The sequence below is a fragment of the Panthera pardus genome, unplaced genomic scaffold (genome assembly GCF_024362965.1).
Source record: "Panthera pardus isolate Hobbes unplaced genomic scaffold, ASM2436296v1 HiC_scaffold_17, whole genome shotgun sequence".
Classification (NCBI taxonomy): Eukaryota; Metazoa; Chordata; class Mammalia; order Carnivora; family Felidae; genus Panthera; species Panthera pardus.
The window spans coordinates 38,108,223-38,124,341 of record NW_026526732.1 but is presented as its reverse complement, the minus strand read 5'-3'; the positions used below and the strand labels follow the sequence as shown (position 1 = coordinate 38,124,341).

General features: G+C 35.8%; 1 long non-coding RNA gene across 1 annotated transcript; it reads right to left on the bottom strand.

The window, feature by feature from the left end:
• Positions 1–1,802: 1,802 nt before the first annotated feature.
• Positions 1,803–4,430, bottom strand: LOC109248541 (uncharacterized). The gene is made up of 2 exons (XR_002072108.2): positions 4,279–4,430; positions 1,803–2,004 (listed from the first exon to the last, which is right to left on the bottom strand). It is a non-coding gene; the product is annotated as an uncharacterized LOC109248541 (long non-coding RNA).
• Between the last annotated feature and the right edge of the window lie 11,689 nt (positions 4,431–16,119).

Sequence of the window (16,119 nt, the reverse complement as noted above, 5' to 3'; positions counted from 1 at the left end):
GAGGCTACCAGTGTTTTATTCCAGAGACAAAAAGGGAAGAGCTCATATCACTGAATAAATTTTGAAAGGTGAGTGGGTGGGGGGGAGAAAAGTATATCTGATTATAATCTTTGAGTTATGTTTTTTCTTTTTGTTTCTTGCTCACTTGCTTGCTAGATTTTTCTTTCTCTTTTTTTAAGCAGACATAGTCCCTTAAACTAAATTATCAGCTTCTTAGGCCATACCTAACCAACCAATTCTTGTGAAGTGTTAGACTTTTTGTTTTATTTTATCATGTTTGGTACATAAGAATTCTGTGTACTATATTGTTTGTGTCTGTGTGCCTGTACATTTTATGTTCTTCATCATTTAATTTATCTGGTGTCCCAATACAATATCAATGATAGGAACACCTTTGTTGAACTTAAAAATTATTTGAGAGTCAGATTCATATTATAAAAGCAATAGAGAAAAATCAACCACTAATTAGAACTTGGAAAATATATTTTTACAGATTAAAATGAAAAACAAAATGCCACTTAAATGTTTTAATTGGTTTCAGTTTTACAACTGCAAACCAGATGGTTTCTTTTCAAGTAGTTTACAATGTCTTTGCCGAATAACTGAATTACCAAACCAGCTGTGATTATTAACATTTACCTAAACAGAAAAACATGTCTGCTATTTGTTTGCTGAGAAAGTACCTGTTTTGCAAAAGTTTGGCAAACAAATCATGACTCTACTCTGGCTAGCACAGTATCTTAATAAAATAGTATAGATAAATAGAAGTACATATATTAACTTATATCCTAAAATGAATGCTAATTTAAAATTTTAACTTAAGTACTAGGTGTCAGAAATCTCTCATGGATTTTTCCAATTTTATGATTCTACAATTGTAAAATCTATTTACATTTTTAATGTGACGAGACTGTTTTCAGACTCATTTAAAAACCCTGTTAATAATTATCTTTAACTGCTTGTTAAAATATTATAATTTGGAAGCAAATGGTCCTTACAGAAATTTGTTTCTGATGTAAGCTGAGGCTTTCTAACTCTAAACTATGAGCAAATGTAAATTTCTAGGTACAAATTTTAATTGTATGCTGAGCACATACTCAATTCTCTTTAGAGCCAGTTAGGGAAAGAGACATTTAAGGGGAAGTAATGGTGAAGAATGCTATTTCTATTCTTCTATCAAAAGGATCGATTATCAGGGAAAATTCTGAGTACAAAAATGACATTGTAAACATTCTATTACAGTCATTTTCCAATCAGAATTTTCCTTGTAATATGGGGAACCTGGGTGGATTAGTCAGTTAAGCATCCAACTTCGGCTCAGGTCATGATCTCTCAGTTCGATCTCTCACGATCTCTCAGCCCTGCGTGGGGCTCTGTGCTGACAGCTCAGAGCCTGGAGCCTGCTTCAGATTTTGTGTCTCCCTCTCTCTGCCTCTTCCCCAGCTTGTGTTCTGTCTCTGTCTCTCTCAAAAATAAATAAACATTGGGGCGCCTGGGTGGCGCAGTCGGTTAAGCGTCCGACTTCAGCCAGGTCACGATCTCGCGGTCCGTGAGTTCGAGCCCCGCGTCGGGCTCTGGGCTGATGGCTCGGAGCCTGGAGCCTGTTTCCGATTCTTTGTCTCCCTCTCTCACTGCCCCTCCCCCGTTCATGCTCTGTCTCTCTCTGTCCCAAAAATAAATTAAAAAAAAAAAAAATAAAAAAAAAAAAATAAATAAACATTAAAAAATTAAAAAAAAAAAGAATTTTCCTTATAATTTACTGCTTTGGTGAAAAGACTGAAAACTAATTTTTGTCTCACAACTCTGTGATCAACTGGGCACTTTTATTGATCTGATCTACGCAGCTTAAGTGATCTACGCAGAACTGTTTCAGATGTCTATCTCTAGTCAGTTGGAGGCTCTGAGGGGGCCGTTGGTGCAGGATGGTCAGCACAGTGATGACTCAGTTCTCCTGCCGCTCCTTACATTTCTTCAGCAAAGTAACTTCCGTGTGTTCTCATGGTTCTTATAAGGAGCAAGAGAGCAAGTACAGTGAACAAAAATTCTTCTCACTTCTGATTGTGTCACATTTGAGAACATTCCTTTGGCCAATGCAAGTGCTGTAGTTGAGCCCAGAGTAAAAGAATGGGGCAGAATGCCCTGACTGATGGGAAGAGTAAAGAATTGGAGCCACCGATGCAATCAATCAAATACACATTCATGTAGGTTTACACTATTAATAGCATTCCTATGTGTGATGTACCATAATTTACTTACTCATTTCTCTATTTATGGATATTCAATTGATTCTAATTCTTTTTTTAAAATTACAGTCAATGTGGCAATAAAAATTTATGTACATCCAGCTTTATGCACAGGTATGAATATTTTAAAATTTTCAACATACAAAATATGTCCTCACCACTGATATAAAATACCTTTTCATATTTTGTCACACCTGTTTCAATCTTCATGAGTATATTTTTTGAAGTTTTAAGAAAACAGGAACAGCTAAAGCTCCATCACTTATCCTTCCCTCCATTTCCAGAGGCAACCAGTCCCCTGAAGTTGGTATGTGCCATTCCGGTATGTGCTATACATAGTTATTATATATGTAAAACTGTACTGCTGCTTTACATTTGAACATTTTTATGTCAGTGTTAATCATACTATATGGAAGTTTCTATAGCTTCTATTTTTATCCAACAGAATGTTAAGATTTATCCATATTATTACATGTAAGTTTGCTTCAGTAATTGTAACAGCTGTATACATTATTCCACTGCATGAGTAAGCCAGTTATTGGGAGGTACTTGTATTTTTCCAAAGTTTTGCTGTTGCAAAGCGTGCTTAGTGACCATCCTTGTATGTATTTCTTTGTGTATATATGTGAAAATTGTCAAGTGCAGGAACCCAGAATAATTTCTGTTTAGTAGAGTATGTGCATATTGTTTGGCTTTTTTACAATCTGTCCAGGAATGTATAAATGATTTGCCTTTCCTCATATCTTACAAAAATTTGTTATCATCTGACCTAATACCTATGTCAATCTGATGATTCTGAAATTATATCTCATTATTACTTAAATTTATATTCCTGTGGTTTTAAGCATATTTTCATATGTTTATTTTCTGTCCCAGTTTCTATCCTGTCCCTTTACTTTTCCCTATAAATTTTTGGATTTGTTTGTTAGTTCCCCTAAAAATCCTGTGGGTTGTAACTGCATTAATTTTACAGATTATTTTTATTTATGATTGTTATTCATAAACATGTGATAGCATTTATTTAAGACTTTTTTATGCTTTTGAATAATATTTTACTATATTCTCTGTAAATATTGCACCTCTTTGATTTATTCTCAGGAAATTTATGAGTCTTGTTAGCATTGTAGATGATACCTTTTTTAAAGTACATTTTTCTGTTTGTTGCTCAAGTGTATTGACCACTATTGATTTTATATACTGAGCTGTTAGAAAAACTTGCTAATGCCCTTTATTCACTGAAATTATCTGCAGATTCTCACAATTTTTTTTTTTTTTTACAAAGAGTGACAGTTTTCTTTCTTCATTTCCAAGTGCTTCTTCTACTCTCTATTTTTTATAACTCTTACCTTACATTACTAGAAAGATCTTCCAATGTAATGCTGACTAGAAATGTTCGTTTCTGAATTACAAGGAATTTCTTATCGTGTTTCAAAAGTGACTTTGTTATCGGCAGTGGGTTTTGATAGATAACATTCATCAGGAAGGGAAGTTTCCTTCTATTCCTAGTTTATAGTAGTTTTTTTAAGTTAAGCATGTGTGATGAATTTTATCAAAATTGTTTCACTTCCGTTGAAATATTCATATGATTTTTTTCTCCTTTAATGTCAGTGTGGCGAATTTACATTAGTAGCTGTAGAGAGCAAGATGGAGTCACTCATGTCAAGCAGGGGCCTGTGTCAAGCAATGACTCAAGCGCTTGAGGGGACTGCAGCTACTAGATATCGCCAAGGCCAGCAGCAGCTGACCATACCCCAGAACTGATAACAAGCAGGAGCAGAGGAGGGCTGCAGGGGCCCAAGGCTGATTAAGTCCCTTTAAAAAGAGAGGATTTTTGCAGCAAACTGTCAGATTCCTTAGACACTGACCCCTCTATGTCTGACCACTTCAAAAGGCAGCTGCCGCCAAAGGCTCTGCCTGATTGATCTCTGAACAGAACTGAGATCCTTCACTACTTGATCATAACAAGCAGTAAGTGCCGAGAGCTGACTTGGACTGGACCGAGGCCTTATCTCAAATGTGCGCCCACCAGACTGACCTCACCACGTTTCGTTCCTTAGCTTCCTACCCGCTGTGTTATCTTGTTTGTTGTGTGACTTGTCTTGTGTTCAGCTTTATGTGCCTTTGTAAGAAGCCAAGTTAATCACGTGGTGAAATGTCACGGAGTTTGGAATCCTGAGCCTGCTTTATAATTACATTACCCTTGCTTTATGACTGAATAAAGCTGACACTGTGAAAGACATAACTCATGTGTGGGCCTTCAGAGGGTGCTCAGGACAGGAGCTGTTACAAAGTTAATCATCTGTACATTCCTGAGATAAATGTATTTCTTCATATATTGCTGATTTCTTTTGCTAAGAGTTTTTTTTTTAGAATTTTCTGTCTAGTTCAGAAGTAAGAGCCTCTTATATTTTTCTTTCTTTTATTGTCCTTATCTAGTTTTTATGTTAAAAGTATACTGTCTTCATAAAAGAAGTTGAGGAACTTTCCCCCTTCATCTTGCTCCTCTTAGGACCTACCCTTTTCAAAGTTTTTCTGCAGTTTCACTACAGTGCATTTGTTGTATATTAATTCTTTTTTTTTCCTGCTTGTACCTTAGGAATCTGAGATTTTGTGTCTTCTGTCAACTCTGGAAAATTCTAGGCCATTTAAAAATGTATTCCCTCTCTGTTTCTCTGTGTTCCCTTGATGTGGAACTCATCTTTATGTTGGACATTCTCATTGTATCCTCAACATCTCAACTTCTCTTAAATAATTTCTATAATTTTTAAAATATACTTTATTGTCAAATTCACTAACATGCAATGTGTAAAGTGTACTCTTGGTTTTGGGGTAATAATTTCTATAATTTTATATCTCTGGTCCACAATGTAGATAATTTCTTAGATTTATTTTCCAGTTTAGTAATCTTCTCTTTAGTTTTTATGCATTTAATCATTTTAAGAATACTGTTATTTTGATTCTCCTTCAAAGTTTTTTTCTATTATCTCATATACTTTTGGATAATAATGCTATGTTTAAACCTTCTGGCTTTGGCTATTCTGCTTTTTTTTAAAGGTTTATTTATTTTTTTTTAATTTTAGTTTTTATTTTTTAAAATTTAGATCCAAATTAGTTAGCGTATAGTGAAGCAATGATTTCAGGAGTAGATTCTTAATGCCCCTTATCCATTTAGTACATCCCCCCTCCCACAACCCCTCCAGCAACCCTCAGTTTGTTTTCCATATTTATGAGTCTCTTCTGTTTTGTCCCCCTCCCTGTTTTTATATTATTTTTGTTTCCTTTCCCTTATGTTCATCTGTTTTGTGTCTTAAAGTCCTTATATGAGTAAAGTCATATGATTTGTGTCTTTCTCTGACTGACTCATTTCATTTAGCATAATACCCTCCAGTTCCATCCACATAGATGCAAATGGCAAGATTTCATTCTTTTTGATTGCTGAGTAGTACTCCAGTGTGTGTGTGTGTGTGTGTGTGTGTGTGTGTGTGTGTGTGCATGTGTATACATATACCACATTTTCTTTACCCATTCATCCATCTATGGACATTTGGGCTCTTTCCATACTTCGGCTATTGTTGATAGTGCTGCTATAAACATGGGGGTGCATGTGTCCCTTTGAATCGGCACACCTGTATCCCGTGGATAAATGCCTAATAGTGCAATTTCTAGGTCATAGGGTAGTTCTATTTTTAATTTTTTGAGGAGCCTCCATACTGTTTTCCAGAGTGGCTGCACCAGGTTGCATTCCCACCAACAATGCAAAAGAGATCCTCTTTCTCTGCATCCTCGCCAATATCTGTTGTTGCCTGAGTTGTTAATGTTAGCCATTCTGACAGGTGTAAGGTGATATCTCATTATGGTTTTGATTTGTATTTACCTGATGATGAGTGATGTGGAGCATTTTTTCATGTGTCTGTTGGCCATTTGGATGTCTTCTTTGGAGAAGTGTCAATTCATGTCTTTTGCTCATTTCTTCACTGGATTATTTGTTTTTTTGGGTGTTGAGTTTGATAAATTCTTTATAGATTTTGGATACTAACCCTTTACTTGATATGTCGTTTGCAATCTTCTCCCATTCTGTTGGTTGCCTTTTAGTTTTGCTGATTGTTTCCTTTGCTGTGCAGAAACTTTTTATTTTGATGAGGTCCCAGTAGTTCATTTTTGCTTGTGTTTCCCTTGCCTCCAGAGACGTCTTGAGTAAAAACGTTGCTGTAGCCAAGATCAAAGAGGTTTTTGCCTGCTTTCTCCTCAGGGATTTTGATGGCTTTCTGTCTTATGTTTAGGTCTTTCATCCATTTTGAGTTTATTTTTGTGTATGGTGTAAGAAAGTGGTCCAGGTTCATACTTCTGCATGTTGCTGTCCAGTTTTCCCAGCACCACTTGCTGAAGAGACGGTGTTTATTCCATTGGATATTCTCTGCTTTGTCAAAGATTAGTTGTCCATACGTTTGTGGGTCCATTTCTGGGTTCTCTATTCTGTTCCATTGGTCTGTGTCTGTTCTTGTGCCAGTACCATACTGTCTTGATGATTACAGCTTTGCAGTATAGCTTGAAGTGTGGGATTGTGATGCCTCCTGCTTTGGTTTTCTTTTTTAAGATTGCTTTGGCTATTCGGGTCTTTTCTGGTTCCATACAAATTTTAGGATTATTTGTTCTAGCTCTGTAAGGAATGCTGGTGTTACTTTGATAGGGATTGCATTGAATACGTAGATTGCTTTTGGTAGTATTGACATTTTAACAATATTTCTTCCTATCCAGGAGCATGGAATCTTTTTCCATTTTTTTGGTGTATTCTTCAATTTTTTTCATAAGCTTTCTGTAAGTTTTCAGTGTATAGATTTTTCACCTCTTTGGTTAGATTTATTTCTAGGTATTTTATGGTTTTTGTGCAACTGTAAATGGGGTCAATTCCTTGATTTCTCTTTCTGTCACATCATTGTTGGTGTATAGGAATGCAACCGATTTCTGTGCATTGATTTTATATCCTGTAACTTTGCTGAATTCATGAATCAGTTCTAGCAGTTTTTTGGTGGAATCTTTTGGGTTTTCCATATAGAGTATCCTGTCATCTGTGAAGAGTGAAAGTGTGACTTCCTCCTGGCCGATTTGGATGCCTTTTATTTCTTTGGTTGTCTGATTTCAGAGGCTAAGACTTCCAATACTATGTTGAATAACAGTGGCAAGAGTGGACATCCCTGTCTTGTTCCTGACCTTACGGGGAAAGCTCTCAGTTTTACCCCATTGAAGATGATATTAGCTTTGGGTCATTCATATATAGCTTTTATGATCTTTTGTGATAGAGGTATGCTCCTTCTATCCCTACTTTCTTGAGGGTTTTTATCAAGAAAGGATGCTGTATTTTGTCAAATGCTTTCTCTGCATCTATTGAGAGGATCATATGGTTCTTGTCCTTTCTTTTATTGATGTGATGAATCACATTAATTGTTTTTGCAGATATTGAACCAGCCCTGCATCCCAGGTATAAATCCTGCCTGGTCGTAGTGAATAATTTTTTTTAATGTATTGTTGGATTCAGTTGGCTAATATCTTATTGAGGATTTTTGCATCCATGTTCATCAGGAAAATTGGTCTACAGTTCTCCTTTTTAGTGGGGTCTCTGTCTGGTTTTGGAATCAAGGTAATGCTGGCTTCATTGAGTTTGGAAGTTTTCCTTCCATTTCTATTTTTTGGATAGCTTCAAGAGAATGGGTGTTAACTATTCCTTAAATGTTTGGTAGAATTCCCCTGGAAAGCCATGTGGCCATGGACTTTGGGTTTTTGGCAGATTTTTGATTACTAATTCAATTTCCTTACTGGTTATGGGTCTGTTCAAATTTTCTCTTTCTTCCTGTTTCAGTTTTGGTAGTGTATATGTTTCTAGGAATTTGTCCATTTCTTCCAGATTGCCCATTTTATTGGCATATAATTGTTCATAATATTCTCTTATCATTGTTTTTAGTTCTGTTGTGTTTGTTGTGATCTCTCCTCTTTCATTCTTGATTTTATTTATTTGGGTCCTTTCCTTTTTCTTCTTGATCAAACTGGCTAGTGGTTTATCAATTTTGTTAATTCTTTCAAAGAACCAGCTTCTGGTTTCATTGATCTGTTCTACTGTTTTTTTTGGTTTCGATAGCATTGATTTCTGCTCCAATCTTTATTATTTCCGGTCTTCTGCTGGTTTTGGGTTTTATTTGCTGTTCTTTTTCCATCTCCTTAAGGTGTAAGGTTAGGTTGTGTATCTGAGATCTTTCTTCCTTCTTTAGGAAGGCCTGGATTGCTATATACTTTCCTTTTATGACCACCTTTGCTGCATCCCAGAGGTTTTGGGTTGTGGTGTTATCATTTTCATTGACTTCCATATACTTTTTAATTTCCTGTTTAACTGCTTGGTTGGCCCATTCATTCTTTAGTAGGATGTTCTTCTGTCTCCAATTATTTATTACCTTTCCAAATTTTTTCTTGTGGTTGATTTCAAGTTTCATAGCGTTGTGGTCTGAAAATATGCATGGTATGATCTCGATCTTTTTGTACTTACTTAGGGCTGATTTGTGTCCCAGTATGTGGTCTATTCTGGAGAACGTTCCATGTGCACTGGCGAAGAATGTATATTCTGCTGCTTTAGGATGAAATGTTCTGAATATATCTGTTAAGCCCATCTGGTCCAGTGTGTCATTCAAAGCCATTGTTTCCTTGTTGAGTTTTTGGTTAGATGATGTGTCCATTGTTGTGAGTGGGGTGTTGAAGTTTCCTACTATTATGGTATTACTATCGTTGAGTTTCTTTATGTTTGTGATTAATTGATTTTATATTTGGGTGCTCTCACCTTTGGTGCATAAATGTTTACAATTGTTAGGTCTTCTTGGTGGATAGACACCTTGATTATGATATAATGCCCTTCTGCATCTCTTGATATAGTCTTTATTTTAAAGTCTAGATTGTCTGATATAAGTATGGCTACTCCGGCTTTCTTTGGTCGACATTAGCCTGATAGATGGTTCTCCATCCCCTTACTTTCAATCTGAAGATGTCTTTAGGTTCCAAGTGGGTCTCTTGTAAACAGCATATAGATGGATCTTGTTTTCTTATCCATTCTGTTACCCTATGTCTTTTGATTGGAGCATTGAGTCCATTGACATTTAGAGTGAGTACTGAAAGATATGAATTTATTGCCATTATGATGCTTACAGAGTTGGGAGTTTCTGGTGGTGTTCTCTGGTCCTTTCTAATCTTCTGTTGCTTTTGGTATTTATGTATATATATGTTTTTTCATCTTTTCTCCCCTCAGAAAGTCCCCCTTAAAATTTCTTGCAGGGTGGTTTAGTGGTCACAAACTCCTTTCATTTTTGTTTGTCTGGGAAAGTTTTTATCTCTCCTCCTATTTTGAATGACAGCCTTGCTGGATAAAGAATTCTTGGCTGCATATTATTCTGATTCAGCACATTGAATATATCCCACCACTCCTATCTGGCCTGCCAAGTTTCTGTGGATAGGTCTGCTGCAAACCTGATCTGTCTTCCCTTGTAGGTTGGGGACTTTTTTTCCCTTGTTGCTTTCATGATTCTCTCCTTGCCTGAATATTTGGTGAATTTGACTATGATATGCCTTGTTGATGGGCGGTTTTTGTTGAATCTAATGAGAGTCCTCTGTGCTTCCTGGGTTTTGATGTCTTTGTCTTTCCTCAGGTTAGGAAAGTTTTCTGCTATGATTTGCTCACATAACCCTTCTACCCCTATTTCTCTCTCTTCCTCTTCCGGGACCCCTATGATTCTGATGTTGTTCCTTTTTAATGAGTCACTGATTTCTCTAATTCTGAAATCATGCTCTTTTGCCTTAATCTCCCTCTTTTTCCTGCTTCGTTATTCTCTTTAAGTTTGTCCTCTATATCACTGATTCTCTGTTCTGCCTCATCTATCCTTGCTGCTGCTGCATCCATCTGTGATTGCAGCTCAGTTATAGCATTTTTAATTTCATTCTGGCTATTTTTTACTTCTTCTATCCCTGCAGAAAGGGATTCTAATCTATTTTTGACTCCAGCTAGTATTCTTATTATCGTGATTCTAAATTCCGGTTCCAACATCTTGCTTGTATCTGTGTTGGTTAAATCCCTGGCTTCATTTCTTTGTGCTCTTTCTTTTGGGGTGAATTCCTTCGTTTTGTCATTTTGAAGGGAGAAAAGGAATTAATGAGGTAGAAAAATTGAAATAAAAAAATTGAAATTAAGAAATATTAAAATTAAAAATTAAACACACACACACACATGCACACACACACACACACACACACACACACAAATCGAATAAATGATGCTAGATCCTAGGTGTGTTTTGGTCTTGGTGTTGAAACTGGTTTGACAGATTAGAAAAAAAAAGGTGGGGGGGAGAAAAAAAAAGAAATCGTTTGAGAATTTGAAAAAATGAATACACTGAAGTAGACTAAAATGAGATGGTGGGGGTAAAATAGAATTTGAAAAAATATACACAAAATAAAGAATATAGTAGAAAAAATTTAAAGAACCATATTTTTAATAAAAATTAAAAATAAATATGATTTTTTTTCGTTTTCTGTATTTAAGAAAAAAGAAAACAAATGAAGACGAGAAAAAAGATAATAAAAGAAAAAAAAGAAAAAGAAATCGTTTGAAAATTTGAAAGGTGAATACACTGAAGACTAAAGTAGACTAAAATAAAATGTTGGAAGTAAAATAGAATTTGAAAAAATTTACATAAAAGCAAAAAATATAGTAATGAAAATAAATAAGAAAAATTTTAATAGAAATTTAAAGTAAAAATGAAATTTTTCTTTCTGCATTCAAGAAAAAGAAAAATGTAAAACAGAAGAAAAAGAAAAAGAAAATAAAAAAAGGAAATTGAAAATTTGAAAAGGTGAATACACTGAAGTAGACTGAAATAAAATGATGGAAGTAAAGTAGAATTTGAAAAAAAATTACAGAAAAGTAAAAAATATAGTAATAAAAATTAAAGAAAGATATGTTTAATAAAAGTCAAAAATAAAAATGAATTTTTCTTTTTGTGTTCAAGAAAAAGAAAAGAATTGTGAAAGAAAAAAAAAAGAAAAAAGAAAAGAAAAAAAAAGAAAGAAAACTGAATAGATGAACCTGCTAACAGATTGAAGTAGGACTGAAATTGCTTTGTTTTCCCCTAGAAGTCAGTCTATGTATCTCTTTATAGTCCATAAATTAAGCCCACAGTGAAACTTGTGTTCTTGAAAAGCGAAGTTGGCCCAGTTGGGCGGGGCTTGGTGTAACAGCTCTCTCTCCACTAGACGGCACTGCTAGCCCTCTGGGGTGGATTGTTGCGGAACTTGTAGGTGTGTATGCGCATGCGCGGGAGCTGTGAAAATGGTGCCACCCAGCTACCCAGTCTGTTCTCCCGGATCAGCAATCGCGCACCCGTCCTCTGTCTTCAGCTCTTGTCTACTCCCTGCTTTTTCAGTCTCCGTGACCAGGCCCTAGGCAGTACCTCTCTCACAAGTTTTGTCTCAGATGCGGCTGTTTTTCCCGGCCCCTAATTTCTGATGGACTGCGGCTGTGACCTGTGCCACCCCTCTGTGGGAGGGTCTCACTGAGCAATGGCTGAATGAGCAAGGCTGAATATTGGCTGCACCCAAGAATGCCCACTGGACCCTGTTGTTCCCGGTGCCCCGAGACTGCAGCCAGGTGCCAGCCTGTCCCAGAAAATGTTCACGAGACAGTGTAGCTGCAGCATTTCAGGGATTATGGAAAATCACAACACACATCTGGCACCAGGCTTCACCCTTAATGACCTTGCACCAGAACCAGTGAATGTGGCTGCCTTCCGGGGTCTGCTGGGACCAGGTGGCTTCAACAGTCTCTACCAAATGACCTTCCAGCAATGGAACTGCTTTTCCCCGTGTGGCCTGAGAACCTCCCTGACCCCACTCTGTTCCTGGGGATTTGCTCTTCCCACCAGAGCACCGCCAGGTATCGAGCTGCGGAGTTGCAGCCTTTGTGCTCCCCTTGTTTACAGTCTTAATGGAATTTAAACCCTCTCCTTTCTCCTTTCTCCCTTTTTAGTTCAGTCCCTGTGGCTGTTTCCAATTTTCCACTTTCTCTCCAGCTGCTTTTGGGAAGGGGTGCTTTTCCCGTATGTTCCCCCCCCACCCCAGTCTCTGTCCTCTCTCTGCCCACAAAAGCAGTTCCCTACCTTTCAGGTTTTCTTGCTCCCCAAGTTCAGCTCTCCGCGCCACATACCTGCTGAATTCTGTGGTTCAGGTTGTGCAGATTGTTGTGTTAATCCTCCAATCAGTTTTCTAGGTGTGTAGGATGGTTTAGTGTTGGTCTGGCTGTATTTCATGGATGTGAGCCACACAAAAAGCTTCCATGCTGTTCCACATATTGACTCCTGCCTCCCAGATTCTCTGCTTTTTTTTTTTTTTTTTTTTTTTTTGGTGGAAGTTATATCTTCTATTCCTTTTTTAATCCTTTAATATTTTATATACATACTTAATATAGTTACCATTATTTTTACTTTCCTTCCCCCAAATAGAAGAACATCACACTATTTTCATTCTGATCATTCTTCCTCCTACCTCAGGTGTCACCATTGTTGAGGATTTAACTTCCCTCAAATTCTCCCAAATTGAATATTATTATTATCTTACAGAATCAGTGTTTGCTTAGATTTACTCACTTGTGTAATCACCCAATTTCTTTTTTCTGTTTTGAATTTCTTTTTTTCCTGAAAGGCATACTTTAGACATTGTCTCTGTAAAACCTATTGAGGGTAATGATCATTTTTTTGTTTGAAAATTTCTTTTATATTGCCCTCATTTTGGAATGATAGTTTAGGTATAAAATTCTATGTTAAGTCTAATTAGCTTAAGTAGTTTGAAGTTGTTATTCCATTATCTTTTGACTTCTCTAACAAACTATAGTTACTTATATCCTCAGTTTGTTTTTCATCTTTTGAAGGCTGTGGTGAATCTCTAGATGCATTTAACATATTTCCTTTGTCAGTGGTATCCAGGAATTTTTCTAACTTGTTTCGAGGCATGGATTTTATTTTGTTTATCCTGCTTGAGATGCATAATGTTGCTTGAAAGTAAAAAAAATTCAGTTCTGGAAAATACTAGCCATTATTTGTTGAATATTTCTTTTCTTCCATTCTGTCTATGCTTTCCTCCTGAACTCCTATTTTTTTTCCTCCTTATTTAAAAAATTATCTTTCATATTTTCCATCACTTTGTAATTTCCTCAATTTACAAGTCGCTACTTTCCTATTTTACTGTTTCTAATCCCTTGTATAATGAATCATTTAATTTGAAATAATACTCTTTAAATTTATTAATCGTCCATATTATTTTTGAAAAATATGGCTGGCTTAATTTTTGTAATGACTTAGTTTCTAATTGAAAAAAATTAAACGTATTTATTTTATATTCTATTGTCCATTATTTTTTTATCTGGTGTTTTTGAGGATCTACTTCAGATATCTATTACTTCTCTTGTGCTTGCTGCTGCTTTTTAGTTTCTTTACATGTTCCCTAATTTTGCATTAGAAATTTATGTACAGAGGTAGATGGGTAGAAAGAATAGAAGCTTGGGTTTTGGAGGATATTACAAGGATACTGTTTTCATTACCTGCTTGTAGTCAAATGCAAAAAAAAATTTTTTTTTTAAATACATCTTTATGGGGGCTCCTATCTGGCTCAGTCAGTAGAGCATGTGACTCTTAATCTCAGGGTCATGAGTTCAAGTGTCTCATTGGGTGCAGACTCTACTTAAAAACAAAAAACACAAAAACTACATCTTTATGTTTGGTGTATGATAATTGAACTAATCGTAGAATTGAATGATTAATTTTTGGTCAGAAGATAACTTGTAGAACATAATAACAAATTATAATAGGAGTGCTTGATGGAAACAAACATGTGTCACATAGTGTGATGACAGCTTTATAAGACTCACAACAATTATTTCCTGCCAAAATAGGAAGGCAGCCAAAACTATACTATACAGTTATATATTATATGGACAAATGTATACTCTAGTCATAATATTAGGTATTTCCCCCTTTTCAGATAGTATAAATCATGGTTAGAGAGAATAAGCCACTTGTTTAAGGTCTCAAAGCTAAGATAGACCTGTACTCAGATTCTAGTTTATTTGACTTCAAACCCCCTTCTAATTTCAAATTATATTGGCTCTCACTAAGACCTTCTGTGTCAAAGGTTGCCAGTTATTATACATTCCTTGATTTTTAGCTGGGCACATTGTAGCCCAATTTTCTACCTCAGTGTACATTTTGGTATCATCACGTATCAGAGTTCTCTTCAAAGGAATAGATGTGATGTGGTATGTGTAGCTTTTGCATACTGGCCTTAAGGAAAGGGGGTATGTACCACACTTCTGCTTCCTCTTTTGTTCTTGCTCAAATACAGATGTGCTCACAGAAGATCAACTTTAAGTATATGGCCATATTAAAAATTAATTTTCAATATTGAGTAAGACAATTTTGTTATTGTCATTTCTAGTCTCATAATACTAAAAACCTAGCTTAAGTCAAATTTTAAAACATAAACTACTTGACTAGTTTTGATAAAAAGTTTCAAGTGGATTACTTTTTCCATTTTATTAATTTATTCTTTCAATAGAGATGCAATGTTACCACTTAAAATAAATAGGAATTACAGAGGGAAAAAATCACCCTCAAAATTAATACCCTTCATTCACACTCTGTGATTTTTGTTCTAGCCATTTTTTGTAAACTTTATTTTTAACAAAATATGTATAAACTAAACCACCAGTAATAGAATATTTTAAAGGTTTTCCTTGACCATATTAAGCTATAGTTTTACATATTTCTACCTGGTGGTTAAAATCATTGCTTTAAGTGAGTGCATGGCTGCCCATGGACAGACTACGTTTAATTAACTGGACATTTTATGTTGTTCCCAGGTTTTTGCTGTGATAAATCACATCTCATCTCCACTAAATGTGTAAATTTTAGAAAGTTACTTCTGGGTCTCTCTTTCCTTCTCTGTAAGTGAGGATAACAATAGTAATTACCTCTAGAATTCTAGAGAAGATTAAATGAGCACACGTGTGTTTGGTATTGAGAGCAGTTCTGAGTACATGGTAAGCACAAATTATAGTTATTTTGATAATTTTTGGGGGGTAAATGACTTAAGATTATTGAACAAGAAAGACTTGATGGAGTGTAAGCAGAAACTAACTTTATTCTTCCTCCTGTTTCCCTCCAAACCTGTTCCTTTATTCTTAAATGGAAATCTCAGGATTTTACTGCCTCTCTTCGGTAATAAACTCAAAAACCCTCTATTTTGATGATAAAAAAATCTAGTCTAGTCTCATAATTACCCATCATTACAATTCAGTCCAGAGAAATAATAAAAATTTTAAACTTTTACCCAATATTAAGCTTCTTTCTCCCAGTCCTATGCCTGATCCCAACAGAGAAGCCTGAAGTGGAAGAAGGGAGGTGTATTATTTCTTTCACTTCATCCTAGCTTTCCCTCCTTCCTTCCTTCCTTCCTTTCTTTCTTTCTTTCTTTCTTTCTTTCTTTCTTTCTTTCTTTCTTTCTTTCTTTTTCTCCTTCCTTCCTTCCTTCCTTCCTTCCTTCCTTCCTTTCTTCCTTTCTTCCTTTCCTTCTTTTTCTTTCTTTCTTTCTTTCTTTCTTTCTTTCTTTCTTTCTTTCTTTCTTTCTTTCCTTCCTTCTTTCTTTCTTTAAGTTTGCTTATTTTGGGAAAGAGAGAGAGAACGTGAACAGGGCAGGGGCAGAGAGAGCGGGGAGAGAAAGAATCCCAATGAGGCCCAGCGCTGTCAGGACAGAACCCAATGTGGGGCTTGAACTCACAGATCCTGAGATCAAGACCTGAGTT